General features: G+C 38.1%; 1 protein-coding gene across 9 annotated transcripts in view; it reads left to right on the top strand.

The window, feature by feature from the left end:
• The window catches only part of LOC122720621 (synapse-associated protein of 47 kDa), a 65,346-nt gene that overhangs the window by 35,741 nt on the left and 13,395 nt on the right, over positions 1–16,210 (top strand). The window lies entirely within an intron of this gene.

Here is a 16,210-nt window from a genome sequence, read left to right as displayed (position 1 = left end):
TCTGACAAAAATAATTATTAAGGGGGAGAGAAAGTTTACGATGTTGTTGGAAAGTGGGCGCGCCCATCGTTGAACGAGCGACGTTTAGGAAAGATGAGTCGATTGATACGAAAGGCGAGCGTTGTTGAGGCGCTCTTAGCAAAGAAAATATTCAGAGGGAGGAGGAGGTGATCGATTCATCGATTTCACACTCTAATCCAGCGGGCGTAATCTCATCCGGAGTTTTACAATGGCGGGGCCATCGATTTGCCCTCGAACAGTTCGCCCCCGTGTTGGTCGACACAAATGACTCACCCATTCGATCGTTGCTCTTTCTACGTCTTCCCTTTCGCGTTTTTTCCCTTGTCCCAGTTTCCCCAACTACAATTGGTCATCGTTGAAAATCGTTGCGAAATCCTTCCCACGAAATCGTCTCTCCTTCGTTCCTTTCCTCTTCTTTTTTCTTTTTTTTTTTTTTGGCCAACTTAAAATCAAGAATTTTATTCTCGGAAGTTTGAACTTTGCAAATTTTTACGAAAGTTTTATTTCCATTTCTTTTTTTCTTTTTTTTTAAATTTTAAATTTTTAATTTTTCTCCCTTTCGATGGCGATGGCGGACGGATGATTGAATTAGAATGAAATTTCGAAAAGTTCAAGTTCTCGGTAAGTTTGTTTCGTTTGAAGTCCGTTTATCCAAACTTCGCCATCTTGATTAGCCGCGTTCATTAAAATGTAGCTCGCGTAACCAATTACATTCCACCGTTAGAATTCTCTTAATTATGCCGTTACTTCACCGTTCTTTTCACCCGCTCATTAAGCGTTCCAATTACGCGTCCAGAGGCGTGTTTCTGAAAAACTCGAAACCGTGATTCTGCCTTCCCCAATCGATGTACATACATCGACGAAACGATCGATTTGTGCAAGTTTCGATTATTATCGTAAAGAGAGAGAGAGAGAGAGGGAGGAAAAAAAGAAGTCGATCACGATCGAGGATTAATTCGATAGAGCAAACTACGTTCGAACGTAATCCTCCTCGATGTCTCGTCCACTTCTCGGCCTCGGCCTCCAACTTCGAACGCCTAATCAACTTTCGACTAACTCGACTAAACACTCGAAGCGAAACGAAATTACATGGAACCTCGGCCCCACGCAGACGACATAAATAACATTATGCGCCTCCCCGGGGACCATCAGACGCAACCTAACCTCGTTGTCGATCGTTCGAGGAGGCGTCGAGGAGGGGAGAGGGTACAAAAAGAAACAACTCTCTCTCTCTCTGCCCACGTAATTGGTCGCCATCCAAAAAAAAAAGAAAAATGAACGCGAGCCAACTTCCAACATCTTCTGTCTCATCGAGACAATGTTATCCCACTTGAATTGAAATATCTTATTCCGTTTGGAAACGTTTCGAAAACGTCCAAGAAAATTAGTTAGGACGAACTTCCAACTTCGCTCAAAGAGCAAAGGTCGCTTTGAAAAAATAAAAAATGGTAGGTGTTAACCGAGAAGAGAATACCGACGATTCCATATTTCCAGCTTTGAAATACGACGACGACTCGTGGAACAGAAGACGGAGAACCTTTGCGGGAGAAGAATCTTCGTAAGAGCGAGGAAAGGAAGCGACTTCCGCGAAGGAAAGGGGGTTGCACTTTCCGTCTAGACGAAAGTTTCATTGTAAACGAGCCGCGAGGGTGCCGAGTTTCTCGTTAAGCACTCACTTTGGCCGCGTCTCGCGTCTATAATTGCACACCGGAAGCTGCACCGGTCCAGATAGCGCGTGTAATAAGCTCTCTCGCGTGGAGCGGAAGTATACTTTGAGAATCGACCTGAATCACGACTTCAACGTTGATTTCGAACGAAAGAAATATTCGCTTCGAATCTCTTTACAGATAGACGATTATTGTGCATATTTATATTGATAATTATTTGGAAGAAGATATTCTTTTTTTAATGCAAAGCGGAAAGATAAATCGTTTATTATTTGGACTGCGAAATTTTCGAAACGTGAAAAGATTCATCGAAGAAGAATAAAAAGGAAATGGTTGTGAAGTGCTTTCTGCTTTTTAATTTCCTCCTTTGGAAAGAAGAAGTTAACAGAGTTCGTCTTGTATCTCAAAAAATCCGAGAAATCTCGAAGAAGAAGATGAAATAAAATGAAATTGATCTTCTTTGTTGAAACGTAACAAAATCGTTCCACTTTGATACAGGTTTAAAATTTTGTTGTTGTTTTCCGATTTAACTAAAGTTTCTGTGAAACTTCTCTAGTAAAACTCGTAAGATCAAAGTTCATCGTTACTCTGCCGTTAAATATTTCAGAAACACGCGTTCGATTCCTATCACTCTGTTTAACCGTCCTCCATTAAATGACCAGACACGTCAATCGTAGTTCAATAACCGACGTGTATTTTGCGTGACCTTTGCTAGAAATACATTCTATACTAAAAAATCTACATTTTTCCCTGATCATTGATCATGCAAAAAAGAAAAAAAAAAAGACATAAACCTGTCCCGTTATCACAAGTCGTTCTATCTAACAAACAACGTTAGATGGAGACACTTGGGAATAGGGATATATCCACAGAATCGGTGATACATCGAACGTGTACGTACGTGTACAAAATTACAGCGCATAGATATGGATACAAAGTGGAAAGTTGGCGGTGAATCGGAAGAGTAATCGAATTTCCATGCTTGGATAATGGCTCGATACCACCAACGATGGCGGGTAATTCAATTTCTTCGGTGTGTTCCACGCCACTGGACGGAATTAATTCCACGTTGAAAAGCTGGTTTGCACCCCGGCTTGTCGTTATTATTCCTTCGTTTCGTTGCGTGGATATTTTTAGAACGCGGTCGAGCAAAGGGGCGAGCAAAGAGCGAGCCATGGATATAAGGAAGGGCGAACGACCCCGATGTCCTCCAGGCTCTTCTATTCTTCCTGTTTTTTTCACAGCTGCTTTGACACACGCCGGAAACCATGATCTGGAAATTCCCCTTAGCAAGGATCACGAAGAAAGAAAGAAAGAAAGATCCCTCGTTCTCTATTCATTGTCTGCCTTCTTCACCCTCCTCCACACCTCTTTTTATTATATAATTTATATATATATATATATATATTTTCTACGCCTCTTTTCTTGCGATATTTTTTCGACCCGCGGATGCTCGAACTGGGTTAAACTCCAGGGGCAAATTTAACCGCGCATCTTCGGTAATCGATGAGGGAAGACTGCATGGAACTCGGTCCAATAACGAGTTCGCGACGCGAAGAATGCCTCCGCGAATCGTCGGTCGTCCGAGTGTCAGGGACAAAATTGAGAAGTCTCGTCTATATATCTATCTACCAGGGTGGATGATGCTCGAGCAGCCGAGGCATTGAATGGCACTCGAATATTTTTATAAAATCTGTTTGAACTTGGAAAAGCATCGTCTTCGATTGTATTTAAGTAAGGTACACCAGATATAAGAAATGTACTTACAAGGAGAAGGGGGAGGGGAGAATGTATTATAATATATTTCGGATTTTATATAGAGAAATTTATTACAATTTTCCATTATTAGAAATTCTTTTCGATTTTTTTTTTTTCTTTTTCCGAAAAGCGATTGTGAACAATACGCTTTCACAAGAATGAAGCTTCGACCTCGACGTTGAAATTGGTTGGTCCACGTGGCTCTTGTTAAATTCACGTCATAAATACTCGTACGTGTTGACAAGCGATCTGTGCGCCAGAATTGAATTTCACGCTCAACTTCAATGTCAACTGATAAACGATTACCTTATCAAAAGCCCCCTTTGTTCATGCGCGCTCTACGAGCTAAGAGAATACCACGTCTTTGTTGGGGACGATCTACATCGAGCGGAAACTATGCCAAACCACGGCCTTTTGTCACTATCTACACCGTTGTCCGCCAACGAAAGCACCTTGCGATTGCGTGATCGCGTCTGTTTAGCAAATTCTGGCCGGCTAGGAACGCGTTGTGACCACTGTCAGCCTCGTCTCGCTCGTTACTACTTGCCCTTGTTAACGAAAAGTTGAAATCGAGCTTATTTTTAACAATCTATTTCTTTCGAAGACAAAAATCGATTCTTTCAAATTTTTTAAAGAAAATAAAATCTAGTATTTAAATTAAAAGCGCTGTATTTATTGTCAGCCTTGTCTCGCTCGTTACTACTTGCCCTTGTTAACGAAAAGTTGAAATCGAGCTTATTTTTAACAATCCATTTCTTTCGAAGACAAAAATCGATTCTTTCAAATTTTTTAAATAGAATAAAATCTAGTATTTAAATTAAAAGCGCTGTAATTATTGTCAGCCTTGTCTCGCTCGTTACTACTTGCCCTTAACGAACCTAGGATTCAGATCGAGCTTTTTAACTCATTTTTCTGGAAGACAGTCTTCAAAAATCGATTCTTTCAAATTTTTTAAATAGAATCAAATCTAGTATTTAAATTAAAAGCGCTGTAATTATTGTCAGCCTTGTCTCGCTCGTTACTACTTGCCCTTAACGAACCTAGGATTCAGATCGAGCTTTTTAACCCATTTCTCTGGAAGACAGTCTTCAAAAATCGATTCTTTCAAATTTTTTAAATAGAATAAAATCTAGTATTTAAATTAAAAGCGCTGTATTTATTGCCAGCCTTGTCTCGCTCGTTACTACTTGCCCTTGTTAACGAATCTAAGATTCAGATCGAGTTTGTTTCTAACTCATTTCGTTCTAACTTTTTATAATCGTCAAAATCGGTTCTTTCTCGATCTTACCAAATTTTTTGAATAGAATAAAATCTAGTGTTTAAATTAAAAGCTACGAAAAGAATGGCAAACGTTGTTTGAAAAGTAAATTAAAAGTTATTTGGAACGGATCTTGAATGACAAAGGAATAAGGAATTTTTCCAGATATTTCAGCAAATTTTCAGCAAACAAAAATAGAAAGTTTGTTTCGTCTTTGGGAAAGCAGCGACAGACACGGAAACGTTATACCTCGCGCAACCGAGGTTCATTGATTTTTCCCCGTTGAACTTGCCAGTCTGACCATGGTCGGGCTATACTACTAGCACCTTTTCAAGTGTAAGTCGTGGCATTAAACGTATATGCACTCGGTTTAAATAGAATGGGTATGATCTGGAATTCTGACAAATTCATCTCTGATATAAACAAATGGCTGATATTCAACGACAAGTAATCAGCCAATAATTAGAATTGCTTTTCGTCTTTTTCTTTTGATTCCAGTAACTCGATGGAACTGAATCATAGTTCGCCAAACTAACTCTCCAATTCTATCTCAATTTCGAATAGAATTGTTCAATGTGTATTCGATCCTAATTAACGCAAGCGATATAAATCAATCAGACTTTAACGATGAACGATTCGTCGCGTATTTCATTCAGATAACTCTGCTAACGAATTTCCTCTGGAAGAAACGTAACATTTGATCCATTCAGAAAAATATTCTCGTAAAAAAGAAAGCTTCAACTACAATTTTACCGTTTGATTTATATCTTTAAAAATGGAGAACACCCTCCTCGAGTTTAATAATTTAAAGAATCGTGAAACAGTGAATGAAAAGCGTTATAGAGAAGCGTGCAATAAGGAGGTTAATGTTGCGTGAAAAACGAGCGAGGCCAGCTGCGGAGTCTCTATAAGAAAATCGTGCAAGAGGAGAATTGGAGGAGAGAGAAGTAGACATTTCTGGAAATCGGGGGAGAAGAAGGGAATGTCTCGGATAACTGTGTCGCAAAATAAAAAAAAAAAAAAAAGAAAAAAGAAGGAAATGAGAGGAAAGAAAGGAAGGAAAGAAACGTAGTAAAGAATCTTCTCGTGACGTCGATTCTCCCCCGGGACGAGGTGAAAATCGTAAATGGAGCCTTCTCTATCAGCTACGGATATTACGTCAGGGACGAGGCACCCGCCATCTCTTTGCCACTTGCTTCGCGGATCAATAGGCCTGTTCTTCTCGGAAACGTCTCCCGTCACCGATCGCGAGAACACTCCCTTCTGTCGTTTCGTTACAACGTTCCGTGCAATATTCCAGAATGTTTCTCTTTTTTCCCCCTTTTTTGTCCCCTTTTTATTGGAAAACCAGAGAATCTTTCTTCCAAGCTTCTCGAATCGTAATCACGAGATTAATATCGGACATTTTGCATTCGCGTCTCTGTGCCATTGTACACGCATCTGATCTTCGATCACAATTATTTTCTTTTATTAAGTGTATTCAATTCTTCTCCATGAATCGTTTTTCCAACGAATCTTCGAACAATGCAAATTTTCTTCGTCGATTTTTTTTATTTCTTTAACGATTATCAAGAAGGGCCTAATTTATGCCACTCTCGAACGGTTGTCGTTCTCTCTCTCTCTCTCTCTCTCTCTCTCTCTCTCTCTCTCTCTCTCTCTCTCTCTCTCTCTCTCATTACGAGAAAAATTGTGAAACGCTCGACAATGTAAGAAGTGAAAATTTTCTCAGTGGATAGAAAAAAAAAAAAAATTGCCGTGAAATTTGTTTCCGGTAATTTAACAATTTTTCGAAATTCCTCGGAACGGAAAAATTGAAACGATTTCTTCCCTTATTTTTCTACATTTTCCATCCACAAACTTTTGCAACCACAAGTGCACATATATATACATAATCTAATTTAACTCGTATAATTTTTTTGAAACGAGAAACGAAAGTTTGACCGAGAAATATAAGTCGGGCAGACCATCGCGGATCAATAAGTCGGTCCGTGGCAGTTTTTCGTTGGCCCGCCGCAAAATTTTCCCTTCTCCCTCGTCTTCCAACTGTTCCTCGCGCTCCTTTTTCCCTTCTCAACGCTCGTTGCTCTCGAAGAACGCGCGTAAAAAAAAAAGAAAAATAAACCTCGTGGATGTAAAATGATTAAGGGTAAAAATATGGCGAGTCCATTGCGAGTCAAGGCTTGCGTGCGGATCAATAGCTGCATTTACGAGCCTCTTTCTTTCGTCTGTTAATCGTCTCGCGAAAACATTTTTGCACGCGTTTATCTACCACGTGACTGGTACGAGGAAAAATGATTTACTCGAATTATACTCGTTAAAAAAATAGACGCTTGGTTATAAGCGAAATGGACTTTGTGTACGATTGATAATCATAAATTTTTTGTCGGACGAATGATTGTGAAAGAATGGTAATAGAAATGAATAGTTTTAGAATTTGTTGATATTTCTGTAATTATCTTGTGTTAAATTCACAAGATTTTTCTCTTCTAGAGGTTTCGTTTAATTAATTGTCGATTAATTATTCCCAATTTTATCAGATTATCCTGGTTAATTATCCGGATAATTATGTTTCATTATTAATTATAGAGTGAAAGTTTAAAATTTGGAAAAGATAAAACAAATTCGCGTGTTAATGTAATTATCGATGCATTATTGCGTTTCAAAAGTAAAATAATTGAAATTGAAAGGAAATATGTTATAAAAGAATATTACAACAATTTTGGAGCATAAATATATATATATATATATAATTTGAATCGAGGAGTGTAATTTCTTTTCCAGTTTTGTGAAAAATTAAATAATATAGGATTGAAACTGGGACAAAAGATTCAACTAGCTGATAATCTCTCTCTCTCTCTTCACATTTCAGAACCATCGTGATTAAGTTTTTCACTTGATACAAATTCAGAGTAGCAAACGAACTCTGCTTCAACTTTGAGAACAATTTGAACTAACTTTGGAATATCGTATGGAAATTGTTTCATAATGGGCGATCCCATTGTTAAAACCTTGCTTGAAAATTTATATTATTGTAAGAGAGAGAATTTGTTAATAATATCAACGATACAACGAAAGATACGTCAATTCAATGTCAAACTCGATCGATCTTAGATATTAAAACTCCATTTCTACAAATGGAATTATTTCTACTATTGATAAAAATTAAATTGAATTTCACGATGCAATTGTACTCATAGTTCGAATCGCAAATGGAAGAATAATTATAACTTGAGAAGCAATCTATTCTTATCCGAATCAACATGCCTCCATTTTCCTCTTTTGAAGTATTTTTATCTCGTAACTTATAACTTTTCGTCGTGCTGTAATACGACCGAGCATCCATCACATCGATCTCGATCTTCCTTCAAACAATCATCGAATCAATCCTTCACTCCTACGACACTCCTACGACATTATCTTCGTACAAAACACGCATTGTTCCACAACTACAAAAGCTCTCTAGTCCTCTTACGTTTCCCCCGTGTTTGAACTTCAGCATCATTGTTCAAAACCAACGTCCAACCTGACAGTGCAAGTCGATTTTAGACACGTTCATTTAAAAAATCGTGTGTTCGCTTCGAATCGCTTTCCCTCTGAATTTGCACGATATTACTTCGTTAAAATATATTTATTATACGTATGCAATATTACGTAAAAGTCAAGTCGATGTATCAATCACTGGGATTGGAAGAAGAAAACATTTACTTATCTGCGACAGAGTAAATAGATTATTTTTAGATGAAGGTCTTCGTGGAGGATTGTTTTATAATTCATATATATCCTTACAAGTTTACGAATTAATTAGAAATTTAGCGTTAAATACCGATAATCTCCTTTTAACAATTCAGCTTTACTTAGTTCCTTTCCAGAGTTTCCTCCTTCCCGAGGAGATTATTTACCGACCGAGTGTTTCCTTCCACTCTCTTCAAAAAAGTTCTCCTATTACAACGTTGCCTCCTCTGTTGCTTTCCATCCTCTGCTGAATTTTCACACCAGACAGGTGTGTGGAACAAAAACACAGAGAGAGAGAGAGAGAGAGAGAGAGAGAGAGAGATCGAAACGTTAGTACGAAAGGTTTCTCCGGGGAAAGCCCGGGAAGAAAGTATCGATTAGTCGAATTCGCTGCTCGACACACATACGCCGAGTCGTGCTCCGCAATCCTCGAAGTCTCTCGGCCTTGATATCTCGACGACTCGTCGACGCGCCCGTTCGGAATCATCAACTCCGTCCGATGACTGAAACCAGACTCGAATGCGACTCATCCCACGAATGAGTCGTTTTTCGGCTGCCCCACGATTTCTCTCCATTGTGAAATTGGGTCAGCCAATGTGAAACGGAGCGCGACGGGGAACCCATTTTTAACGATCGTGCTCGATACCCAGGCTCTCGCAATAATCGCCGGTTGACAGGTGCGTTCATCGAGTCGTTAGAGGCGAATCCGCGAACAGGAAATGATCGAAAGAGTTGTCGTCGACGACGATCGGAGAGGATGGAAAATGGTGGAGGTATTTTATATATTTCTTATCGAAGTAAGGGTGCTCTCGCTCGATGCGACGAAATAAAAGTGGCCGATTTAAGGGAGGGGGGAGGCGGCTTAATCTAACTCTCTGATAACTCTGGCAATAAGAGTCGAGGGGAAATGTGCTTTCGCCGATCGGCCGTTGATTCAATGGCTTTTTCTTTTGACCGAGATGTAATGGTTTTTGATTCGAACGATGGAAGATCGAAATTTTTCATCTCTTTTTTTGATTATATTCGTGACTCGATTGGAGTTTATCTTTGTGAAAATGGAGCGTGTAAGATTGAAAGATTGGATTTTAAATTTCAAGGAGCCGTATCTGTATAAATATGAAATCGAAAGAAGCAATATTTGAAATCGTAAGATAGAAATTTTATGTAATAAAATTCCATACGTATATCCATATATTTATAAAATATTTTCTAAATTCAAAAGGAAAAGATCATCCCTAAGATTCCAAAAAATCCTCGAAATTTCCAAGATTTTCAAGATTTCTCTCTTCAGAGGGAGCCTTTAAAAATTCAATGTCTACTTTCAACAATCCTTGTCATCCAGAAATTTCAGAAAGATCAGTTGTCGGAAGATTCGAACGTTCTACCCAAAAAACTCGAAGTTCATCCCAACAAAAGAAAATGAGGAAGAAAATGCAGAATGTATCGATATAGGCATTTCAGATGTTTTTTTTTTTTTCACATCGACTCCATTACGGCTCCATCGACCTTGATATCGCGCCTCACGACCCGTGACCGCCTTATATCGGTCTTTTACGATTCTGTTCTTCCTGATATTGCGTCTCGCGACCCGGAGGAGGACCCTCGCATCGACCCCTCTCCGATTTTTAATATAATCGAGTTCCATCGAGCGTCTACCATCCTCTTCTAAGATGGAGTTGTTGCTCCCGTTATCGAGTTTTCTCGTTTCATACGTCGTTTTTACAATAACACGATATTTACCGATTGTTAATATAAATGTGATTATGTCTCCCCTCCCGCGAGACCGATGTTCATAATGTTAAACGGTGCTGGTCTAAAGATGCAGCTCCATCCTTCTTTGTATTTTACGAGAATTCTCGTCATTCAATATGTATATATCTCATAAATATCTATGATTTGCAACCATTAATTATCTAAATACAATTAAATCACGTACACTAATGGTCAATAATATTTGGATAGTGCAATCAATTACAGAAAGTGATTAACAAATACTAATATATGTACAAATCAATAACGTATTAATGATCGTATGCAATATTCATCGGTTTGTAATGGAATACATTACGAATTTAAATTATGTACTCGTTAAGCAATCTGAGCAAATTTGATTTTTTTCTTTTTTCTAATAGATATAATTTTTCTTTAGAATTAAATAGATAATATCGTTGTACATTATTGAAGGAGAATAAAATCGTTGCAAATTTTATCTTTTTATCTTAAATTAAGAAGAAAAACGTCTCTTGTTCAATTTCTAATGAGTTCCACGATTCGATTAAGTATAGTAAAAAAAAAGACTTTAATATAATTACAGATAACATCCACACAACAAAATTATCGATCTCTTGTAGAAAAATGAAATACAACAGATTATTTTCCTGTTCTTTCACAAGAAAAACAAATTTTTGTTACGAATCTTTTACACGTGCATTGTACAACATAATTCAAATGCTGAAATCTTTGAAAATACATTGGCCAATGACACCTTCTAGAAACTTTAATCCCAAGATATTCCATCCCTTCGAAACGACTTGTGACTTGAGTAAAAAAATCCTTCGTGGCATTCTTCCCACGTTTCTTCACCGCCACGTGATCGTAATACAAGAATGAACGTATCCTCTCGTGCTGTCCACGATTAAAATCATTTTTCGTTAAGAAACGTCAACCCTTTACCAATAGAAAATCCGCCAACGATGTAAAAAATGAAATTTCAGATAAAGTTTGTTCTAGATTCTAAAGTTGGGGTAAGTACTTTTCCGTGTACCCTGTAAAAATTTTAGAAGGATAATGCGTTATCCTTGGTTCACGAGATTCTCGATACTCTAGGATAATATTATTTGACAGGAATTATCAGGTTAAAATCAATAGAATTTGGAGAAATAAAATATTAAAATTTAGAATAATATTTTTCAAACAAGAACAAGTAATTATCTAAGCCAATTAATAAAAGATATATCATCGTGGAAGAAAGCAGCGACAGAATAATTTTGGAGAGGAATGATAATAGGAGGAGGAATCGATTTTAATTGTCAATGAAACATGGAGCGACGAGAAAAAGGAAAGAAAAGGAAAAGCCTACGAAAGTTGGCAAGATGGGAAGAATAAAAAATGAAAGTTTGAAACGAGAGCATTAATCGAAAAGGTCGTGGTGCATCCGTCTCATCGGTGACATCTCATCGCTTTTCAACCACGGTTTTGCCTCGCCGCTTCATAGATCGATTCATCCTTAAGATTTGAAAGAGTTTTCAAACGCAGCTGGCTTCGTCTTTGTATCGAGACGATGCACGGACGGTGGTTACGGTCTGTAGAGAAGAATCTATCCATGGAAGGGAATAAATGCGAGGGGTCACGTTCAATGTATTACGTTGTGTGTATCCTCCCCGCGTTTGTCGGGGCTAATTTTCCATTAACTTTTCCATTAGATCCAGTACTTCCTTTTGCACGATTAATACGGCGATAAAACGACGAGAAATATAAATATAAAGGTATTCATATAATGCTTTTCCAAACAATCTCTCTCTCTCTCTCTCTCTCTCTCTCGAAATAAATATTATCGATATTTATAATAGTCATCATGCGAGTTCTTCAAGCAAAATGGAACTTGAAGGAAAAAAAAAAAAAACTTCAAACAGAATAAAAAGGAGAATATAAATGATTATATTATATCATTCGTGTTAATCCTCTCCGTTTTACGAAGTAACAAACAAATACGCTTTGCGTATACAATACCTGCTAGCTGGCTGTATTATTTATTTCTGTATTTAATCAATAGTCTAGATCTTTTTAATATCCGTCACGATACACGTTGGCTTCATACGTGCTTATGGATTATACACCTACTGTATATTCATATACAGTTTCTTTCGTTATTTCGTGGATAGAAATATATTTCTGAATTTCAAAAGGAGAATCCAACGGTTTGAATTTTTCGCACGCGCTGTTTCATTTCTTCAGCTTGACTCGTCGCGGGTATCGATTTATCGATCGATCAGACCGGAAGATATTTTTCCAAGTTTCCAAGCTTGCCGGGGGTTAGAATACGGTAAACAGAAGCGTCAAATCGAATTCAAGGCGACCAAGCGAGGAGGATGGCGAGGAAACAGAGGAGGACGGAATCGTCGAGCTAGAAATTAATCCCCGATTCTCTTCCAACCAATCGAAATTTTAAAGTGTCCTTTCGCTTGGTCCAATTCAACGGCACTTTAGTTTGACTTCCAGTGATCTCTGATTGATTTCGCGTTGAACGTCTTATCGTCACTCGTGGAAAATACGACGAGAACGTACGTTTCTTAAATTACAAATTCTATCGGGAATATATATAATTGTCTTACCAGACTTGATTTAAAAATAGTTTCCAAATTTTTGAAAATATTAGAGATCAAAGATTCGTAATTTAATTAAAATTGATATTGATATATTAATAATTAAATTGAATTTCTAACTTGCAATTAGAAAACTTTTAACGTCAAACATTTCTCCAAAATACTCAGACAAAAAGACAGAATTTTAATTTAAAGTTGATCCGACGATAGCCTCGAGGAAATCGGACTGCGCGGACCATGACTCAAACGATGGCGGAATACAAACGACGATCGTGACACGTGGACGAATCCACGCGAAAAGAATCTGTGCAAGTAATCTCTGACTCGGCGAAATCCAACTGGAAGAATCCCCCTAATGCATTAAAGATAGAGGGGCTCGTTGTCGTGACGAGGATCAAGTTCGCCAAGCCTCCCTTATTATCTTTCTTATTTAGGTCAACGAAGAAGGTTCTCCCACTTGGCGTGGACAGTGCATCGTCGTCGCCGAGATGCATCATTCTTCTTTCGTTCAACTTCGTACAAACTTTCCACGGGGAAAGAGGGATCGATATTTTTATTTCCAGATTTAAGTCTCCCCCTTCCTTTCGTTCAAACGTCACCAATCTCGCGGTCGAATAAGCGAGAGTTTTTGCCCTCGACGGGGATCTCGTTCCGGGTAGATCGAGCGCTATTTTTCTTTCGTTCATTTTTTTTTTTTTTTTTTTTCTTTTCTCTCGTGTAATCCCCGCCATTTGTAACCCCATCGTTCGTTAAACGTGGGTCACCAATAGTTAGAACGATCGTGTAATAAAATCCTGCCGATCAATTGTCAATAGATCCTTTCTGAAAAGCTTCGATTGGAAAAAATGAAGCATCGTTTCAAGGGGTTTCGATTGGCAAAGTGTGCGCTTTAATCACTTCTGGTTCGATAGACTGATTAAATTACTTGGATATTTTATTTAAATACTACGGGTTACGTCTCATTTATTTTTCGTTAATTGAGTTTAAAATTTTCGAGATTATCTTCAACGTGTTACGTCGAATGATCCGTCGTATGCGCATTCAAATAAATCTGTATAATCGTGAAACGTTTCGTTTAAAAATTTAATCCCGGATCAGACACGGTATCCGTAAGATTATCTTCGATTAAATATTTGCCGTGTTCGACGAACCGCAAGAAATGAAGGAGTGGTTCGCCAGACTACTAGCGCCGCCATATGGATTATCTCTTGGTTACGATTCCTCCAAAATCTGTCAATTCGCGTAAGCTTCGTTCGAAGAAGATTTACGTCTTTCCAACGTTGCTGTGGCTTTATTCCATAGTTGGTGCACGCACAATTTCCGCTTGCCAACCGCTTCGAATTTAGGAATTTGTTGTTGACCATCTGGATGGCCCAGAAAAATCGGTTTATTTTTATTTAACCGGGTCGATGAGCGCACGTCATTCTTTCACAATTGTGTGTTACACCGACGAATTTTTATAACCGGTGGTCACGCGAATATACGACGCCATTTCCACGAGGGAAATATTTTTCACGAGGGAAATCGTCTTAACGCGACAATACGATCTTGGAAATAACTATTCGTCGGTTATTACTCGATCGATCGCAGAGAGAAATTGCAGCCTGGTTGCCATAATCTTCGTGAATCAAGCGAATGAAAGGCACAGAGAAAGAGAGAGAGAGAGAGAGAGAAAGAGAGAGAAGTTTCAGAACGGCGCGATACTTGGTGATCCATTTCTCTCCCCTTTGTCAAGGTAAAGTCTGGAAACTAGCTATATTCAATTAACTAGCTATCTTTTTATCCTTTAGGATACTGATGAGAAGGGTAACGATAATTAGAAAAAAAAGGGTTGGCCGGTGTTAAATTATTCCTCTTCAAGCGTGCTCATAGATGTTTTATTCAAGAGAATGATGGCAATTTTTCTTAGCCCTGACTTAGCCCAACTTTGAGGGCTGTTTTCACCCTTTTAACGACTGTCTGAAAAATGGAGATCCATATTTTTATCCGTCCCTTGTAAGATAATAATCTTTGAATGAATAATTCATAAAGAATTTAATACTGCATTTATACACAAATAAATTAAAAATATATATTTATATATTTATATAGATACCTATTTTTTTTTATCTCACGTAGAATTACAGAGAGGTTAAAAGCCTCAGGATTATCCGAAGCGATATCAAGAGTTCTTTGATCCAACCACGAGCACGATACAGCGATAAAAGTTAATTTGATCGTCGGTTACTAAAACGACACCGATTTTCTTAAGTCTTAACCCCGTAATACCACATCCCTCGTGCCAGCATCGGGTTCATCGGGTCCGGAGATCGCGAAGATCTTCGTTGACCCAAATACTAGGCGCGATAATAAGACGACCAGTTCGATGGAGCTTTACCTCCTCCATCGTGGAACCGCCTGGCTTTAATCCTTCTGCTTTCCCCTGTATCCCAACTCGTCCATTTTTCCTCGGTCTTACCTCGTCATTCGTTTCACTGTAACCTCCACGTCGTCCTCGTTTTCGAAATCGCTTATTCGTTCTTTCCTTTCTATTCTTCTCCTTCTTCTTCTTTTATAATTTTATATTTAAGACAAACGGACAGCGAAGGGAATTTCGTTCGACCGTAATTCGGAATAAGTAGCACTTATTCTATATAAATACGAGGAAGCTAGTAAACTCGATTTCTCCGAAGAAACGCTCCCCATAAAATCAGGATACGTTTCCTATTGGAAATCTAATAAACGGTGGAAGGTCGCATGAAACCGGTTTTGATTGACGCTAGTTTCGCACGCGATTGTTCCACGGATAAGATCTCCGCATTTCCTATGAAACTCATAGCGCGCGATTATTATATTTAAGCATGTACGTTCCATCATCATCAGTTTTCTCGAATATTACCAGATGCTCTAAATCTTGGAAATAATTGTTACGATATGTAAATCCTCATCGGCCTCGATTCCACTAATAAAATCTTGCTAACTTTTATCAAGTATCGAGGTAGTCCTAAATATCCGAAGAATAGTGATTACATTAGAAAACTCTAATTCTCTTTTATCAAATATCAAAGAATTCAAAAATTCTCTTTTATCAAATATCAAAGAAATATTCTAAATCATATCTTTTTTTTTTCAAATATTATCTCACCATTATCTTATCAAGGAGATTTTCAAATTTGAAAAAATAACTACATCACGTATATTCTAAAATTCTCACTATAATTCTAATCTACTATTCGTTTCCCTCTTCCAAATTTCCATGAATAATATCTAACATCGAACCCAACATGAATCCAGCATCTCGAGCTACCTCATCACTGCGATCTTATCCTCTACCCTCTTATTATCATCGTCGAAAATCGGCGATAAGAACGATCTAATTAACCGAGAAGTGAACATAACCCGAATCTGACCCTCTCCGCTCCGTGAAAATAACTCTCTCTCTCTCTCTCTCTCTCTCTCTCTCTCTCTCTCTC

The sequence above is a fragment of the Apis laboriosa genome, unplaced genomic scaffold (assembly GCF_014066325.1).
Source record: "Apis laboriosa isolate Shangri-la unplaced genomic scaffold, ASM1406632v1 scaffold12_cov154, whole genome shotgun sequence".
Classification (NCBI taxonomy): domain Eukaryota; kingdom Metazoa; phylum Arthropoda; class Insecta; order Hymenoptera; family Apidae; genus Apis; species Apis laboriosa.
This window is presented reverse-complemented; position numbering and strand designations above follow the sequence as displayed.